This window comes from Megalobrama amblycephala, linkage group LG4 (assembly GCF_018812025.1).
Source record: "Megalobrama amblycephala isolate DHTTF-2021 linkage group LG4, ASM1881202v1, whole genome shotgun sequence".
NCBI lineage: Eukaryota > Metazoa > Chordata > Actinopteri > Cypriniformes > Xenocyprididae > Megalobrama > Megalobrama amblycephala.
Window position 1 is genome coordinate 28683224 of NC_063047.1, and position 7051 is coordinate 28690274.

Below are 7051 nucleotides of genomic sequence, written 5' to 3' on the forward strand. Positions count from 1 at the left end.
GGCAGGTGATGCGATCCGTTCTCTTCTCTACCCTCCAGAGAACAGAGACAGTGGGAACGCAGGGAGTTGTGGGCCGGCTTTGTGCAGCTATGGCATTGTGCAAAGGGGTTCCCAGGATCAAACTTCAATCGTAACCTCCCCATGCTGCTGCACTGTTGTTATGCTGCACTCGCAGGACAAGGAGGCCTAAGTACATTCGCTCTGAATAGAAGGAGGGAGATCAAGGGCCGTACTCACTGAAACACTGCTTCTGGACCTGCGGTCACGCTAATGCATGAACTGAATTAAAGAAACACGGCTGATCCCAAGTCAGAAGACTGTGGTATGCTGTCGATATGACCTCTTTATGAGCCTGTCAGATATCTGGTGCTTATGCATTCACATGTGTTTGTGCTTAAACAAGCTTTGGACACACCTACTCATTATTATGTTTTAGAATACAAGTCATCAAAATAAAGAAATAACACAAATAATTTTTATGATGAACAGATTTAATTTAGGCTTTTACTCACATAAGCAGAAGCTCAACCAAACCTGACACACAAGAACAAATCTCTTGTGGAAGCTCAAATGTGCTGCGTAACACACGAGAATGAATCTCATTGGTTCTCTCATGTCAAGCAAACATGCTTGAGTTTATGTTTACCATAACTGATGTGTGAGTTGATGAATATTTACATGTGAATAAGCCTAAATTCAATCTGTTCATCATATAAAGCGATCGAGTGTCTTCATAAAATTTGGACTAAACCGCTCAATTCATATGGATTAGTTTTATGATCTATTTATGAACTTTTTGAAGCGTCAAAGTTTCAGTTGCGTAACTGTCTATGGAGGGACAGAAAGCTCTCAGATTTCATTAAAAACACCTTCATTTGCTTTACCAAGATGAACAAAAGTCTTACGGGTTTGGAATGACATGAGGATGAGTAATTAAAGGGTTTGTTCACCCAAAAATGAAAATAATGTCATTAATTACTCCCCCTCATGTTGTTCTACACCCTAAAACCTTTGTTCATCTTCAGAACACAAATTATGATATTTTTGATGAAATCCGATCGCTCAGTGAGGCCTCCATTGAGAGCAAAGCCACTGAACCTCTCAAGATCCAGAAAGCTACTAAAAACATATTTGAAACAGTTCATGTGACTACAGTGGTTCTACCTTAATGTTATAAAGCGACGAGAATACATTTTGTGCACCAAAAAAAAAACAAAATAATGACTTTTCAACAATATTTAGTGATGGCCGATTTCAAAACACTGCTTCAGAGCTTTACGAATCGAATCAGTGGTTCGGAGCGCCAAAGTCACGTGATTTCAGCTGTTTGATAGGAGATAGGAGATCCGAATCACTTATTCGAAACCAAAGATGCCATCATGAGATTTTGTTGAAAAGTCGTTATTTTGTTTTTTTGGCGCACAAAAAGTATTCTCATCACTTTATAATATTAAGGTAGAACCACTGTAGTCACATGAACTTAATATGTTTTACCTTTATGGATTTTGAGAGGTTCAGAGAGCCATCTTAATTTGTGTTCAGAAGATTAAAGGGTTAGTTCACCCAAAAATGAAAATGATGTCATTAATGACTCACCCTCATGTCGTTCCACACCTGTAAGACCTCCGTTCATCTTCGGAACACAGTTTACGATATTTTAGATTTAGTCTGAGAGCTTTCTGTCCCTCCATTGAAAATGTATGTACGGTATACTGTCCATGTCCAGAAAGGTAATAAAAACATCATCAAAGTAGTCCATGTGACATCAGTGGGTTAGTTAGAAGTTTTTGAAGCATCGAAAATACATTTTGGTCCAAAAATAACAAAAACTACGACTTTATTCAGCATTGTATTCTCTTCCGGGTCTGTTATCAATCCGGGTTCACGACTCCGCAGTGACGCTGCTGATGTAAGACGCTGCTGACGTTATCTAGTGTGCCTGAGCTTCGTTTACAGTCTGAGGGAGACGCACGCTGTATTCAAGCTATTCTACATTGTTTGTATTTTGGTATTGCTATATTTTTTAAAATGGTGCGTAAGTGTGCATGTCGCGGATGTCCTAATCGCCAAAAACAACGACGTATAAGTGCATTACCAACGCCGACAGATGAAAGGATTCAATGGAATCGATTCAGTGGAATCAATTCAATGGAATCAATTCAATAGAAAGGATTCCGGAAGAGAATACAATGCTGAATAAAGTCGTAGTTTTTGTTATTTTTGGACCAAAATGTATTTTAGATGCTTCAAAAACTTCTAACTAACCCACTGATGTCACATGGACTACTTTGATAACGTTTTTATTTCCTTTCTGGACATGGACAGTCTACCGTACAAACACTTTCAATGGAGGGACAGAAATCTCTCGGACTAAATCTAAAATATCTTAAACTGTGTTCTGAAGATGAACGGAGGTCTTACGGGTTTGGAGCGACATGAGGGTGAGTCATTAATGACATTATTTTTGGGTGAACTAACCCTTTAACGAAGGTCTTAGGGGTGTGGAACGACATGAGAGTGAGTTATTAATGACATTATTTTTGGGTGAACTATCCCTTTAAATATGATGATGTGCATCCTGGGATGCTTTTTAAACTCTATTCAAGGAGCAACATGTATGATTCACACTTGTTGGCTGCTTTCTGGAACAAAATCATCAATTTCGAATATGTATTGTTATTTAAAGTCTTAGTTTTCTAACGGAATTCATATAAGCACAGTTTATGTTTATCTACAAAGCTAATTTCAAACATTTTTGCATTGACTGTAAATCAGATGTTCGAAGATGATGAGAAACATGAAACTTTGGCCAACCAAGCTGACTAGATGAAGACGTTACTGTAGCTGTACACATTAATAGAAAAGGTACTACCTTGAAAATATATTCCAGCACAGCGCTACAACAACCACAATGAAATGAGCCTTAATGCTTTACAATGAATTCTGTTAGAGAGCTACATATAATGTATGTGTTCAATAAAATACCTTACTCACCTTCTGAGTAATAAAAACACCATCTCCGCGCGTTTATTACATCAAATCCAACAGTTCTCGCCATTTCCCAATGTTGATTCTTGTTTTATTACGAGCTCTGTCGCGTCCTCCTTGTGCCAGCAGACTCTTCTCTGTTCAGCGTTTTTTATAACCGGTTGATTCCTCGGAGGTTCTAGATTTAGCTGCTCCATTTCACCCTTCATCGCTTGTTTTGACAGCTAAGGCCACTCCCACACCATACAAGCATCAATGTAGAAGCAACTTTTCTCTATTTATGGATATGATACACAAAACACACGGAGGAGTGACGCATGTACGCAATTTCCCGCGAAAACCACCCTGACAGCTCTAAAATATAAAAGGCTTGTTCGAGATGCATCGACTATTCGGCGTATGACATCAAAGTACCGCGAGAGCGATTGAAAAGCATAAGGAGTTGTTTGCTCTCCAATCGCTCTCGCGGTACTTTGATGTCATACGCCGATTGGTCTGCGCAGCATAGATTAATATTTAATAAAATAACAAAAACTAATAAAAATGACAAAAGCAAATTTACTTAAAAAATTAAAGTAAATTTGAAATTTTAATTACAAATATGTAAAAAATTAAAATCAAATTCAAAATATTAATAAAATGAGGAACGCTGCCTTGTCAACTAACTATTTAAGTTGAAGCACTAACTGGAAATTGCTAAATAAATAAAAACTAAAAACGGACTAAAACTGAAATAAAGCTAAAATGTTTAATATATAACTATATATATATTTAATACATAATATAAACTAATAAAATGACAAAAAAGCACAAAACAAAATTACAAAAAAAAAAAAAATGAAAACTGAAAATGTATAAATAAAAACTATTTCAAAGTATTATTAAAAGCTGTAATAATATATATTAAAAAAAATCTAAAATAATACTGAACTGAACAATTTGCATGCAAATTAATTTAAAACAGCTGGAGATGTTTATAAGTTAAACTTAATAAGGTCTAAAATAGTTCAAAATAGGTTAGTAAAGCAGTGATCCGGCTGGGTTTGTGGTGGTTATTGTGTGGTTTGCTCTACAGGCTCAGACTTTGTGATCAGCCTGGCTGGAGCCAAGGGAAGAATCAGGATCAGTTTGCCACAGCTTTTGTGCTCCGCATGTTTTAGGTTTCTCTCTCTAACAAGAGTCCAATAGCGACTTTCATTCTTAAATGATGTGGTTTGACGAATTTAATAAGCCAAGATTAACAATAGCAGTTTATAATGGAGAGAATATAAAGGCTGCTGGTGTAACAATAGCACTTTATGGATCTTCTCAGGCATCTGATTTCTTTGTCATTCATCAGAGCACAGCATGAGACGGCCTGAAATCCAGCCGTGGGAAGGACAAAACCAACTACATGGGTGAATTGTTTACAAAGTCACTGTTGAGTTTGAACATGAAACAATTACTTTTTAAAATAAAAAAACAGACACGCAACTTAATTGAATTGTGCACGGTCAATTGGGACGAGAGCAAGGCGCCACCTGGTGGACAAAGCAGGCATTCGCGTCCAAACTTTATCGATTAAATGTGTACTCAATAGTTAGTCCAAATATCGCCGCCTAGTGGATAAAGAACACTGTACCAGCAGAAAATTTATATATTATTTGGAATGGTCAAGGAAAATCAGCCAATAAATGTTCATTTCATCCTTCAGTAGTGATTAGAAAGCATTCCAGAATGGACCTCATGAAGTGGTTTAAAGAATATTATATATAATGTATAATATTATATTATATATAATGGAATATAATTTATTTAATTTTATATATATTAAAATATTTTATATATAAAATATGACTCTATATATATACAGTTGTGGTCAGAATTATTGGCACCCTTGGTAAATATGATCAAAGATGATTATAAAAATAAATCTGCATTGTTTATCCTTTTGATCTTAATTCATAAAATTAGCAAAAATCTAATCTTTCACTGAAGGAAAAGCATGTTTCCTCATGTTTATACTCCTGTGGAACAGGAAGTCATGGCTGGACAATTTCATGTTATGATCACCCTGGTGTGCTAAAAAAAAAAAAAAAATGTAAATATGAATGGGAATATACTTCAGAGATATTTTACTCATAAAAAATTCTAGGGGTGCTAATAATTGTGGCCAATGTGTTTTGGAGAAAACATTTATTTCATAATGTGATTTTCCCCCCACTTTCAATCCCTTTCCTTCAATGAAAGGTTAGATTTTTGCAAATTTTATGAATTAAAGATCAAAAGGATAAACAATGCAGATTTATTTTTACAATCATCTTTGATTATATTTACCAAGGGTGCCAATAATTCTGACCACAACTGTATGGTGCATCTCAATAAATTAAAATGTCGAGGAAAAGTTCATTTATTTCAGTAATTCAACTCAGATTGTGGAACTTGTGTATTAAATAAATTCAATGCACACAGACTGAAGTACTTTAAGTCTTTGTTTCTTTTAATTGTGATGATTTTGGCTCACATTTAACAAAAACCATCCAATTTACTATATCAAAAAAATAGAATACTTCATAAGATCAATAAAAAAAAGGATATTTTAAACAGAAATGTCAGGCTTCTGAAAAGTATGTTCATTTCTAAGTATTCAATACTTGGTTGGGCCTCCTTTTGCATGAATTACTGCATCATTGCGCCGTGGCATGGAGTCGATCAGTCTGTGGCACTGCTCAGGTGTTATGGAAGCCCAGGTTGCTTTGATAGCGGCCTTCAGCTCATCTGCATTGTTGGGTCTGGTGTCTCTCATCTTCCTCTTGACAATACCCCATAGATTTTCTATGGGGTTCAGGTCAGGCGAGTTTGCTGGCCAATCAAGCACAGTAACACCATGGCCATTGAACCAGCTTTTGGTACCTTTGGCAGTGTGTGCAGGTGCCAAATCCTGCTGGAAAATGAAATCTGCATCTCCATAAAGCTTGTCAGCAGAAGGAAGCATGAAGTGCTCTAAAATTTCCTGGTAGATGGCTGCGTTGACTGTGGACTTCAGAAAACTCAGTAGACCAACACCAGGAGATGACATGGCAGCCCAAACCATCTCAAATCGACTGTGGAAACTTCACACATGGACTTCAAGCAACATGGTTTCTGTGTCTCTCCACTCTTCCACCAGACTCTGGGACCTTGATTTCCAAATTAAATGCAAAATTTACTTTCATCTGAAAAGAGAACTTTGGACCACTGAGCAACAGTCCAGTTCTTCTTCTCCTTAGCCCAGGTAAGACGCTTCTGATGTTGTCTTTGGTTCAGAAGTGGCTTGGTACGTGGAATATGACGGTTGTAGCCCATTTCCTGAAGACGTCTATGTGTGGTGGCTCTTGATGCACTGACTCCAGCTTCAGTCCACTCCTTTTGAAGCTCTCCTAAGTTCTTAAATCGGCTTCACCTGACAATCTTCTCAAGCCTGCGGTCATTCCTTTCACTTGTACACCTTTTCCTACCACACCTTTTCCTTCCAGTCAACTTTCCATAAATATGCTTTGGCACAGCACTCTGCGAACAGCCAGCTCTTTCAGCAGTGACCCTCTGTGGCTTACCCTCATTGTAGAGGGTCTTGATGATCGTCTTCTAGACAACTGTCAAGTCAGCCATGACTGCTGTTGGGATTATTGACCTAAACCCAGTATTTATACCCTGAGAATGGTAATTTAATAGAACTTGAAATTAAATATTCTAATAATTTGAGATACTGATTTTTTGATTTTGATGAGCAGCAAGCTGTAATCATCAAAATGAAAACAAAAAATATTGGAAATATTTTACTTTATGTCTAATAATCTAGAATATATATATATATATATATATATATATATATATATATATATATATATATATATATATATATATATATATATATTAAAACATTGTGGTTGTTCATGAGTGGCAACATTTATTAATTTAGATAGGGTGAATTCAGGTTGATTGGGACACTTTTTGCCATTGAAATGACTGGAAAACTGTCCCCCTATATATATCATGGTTATTACATAATATGTGAATTTACTATAATTCTAAATAGTAATGCAGG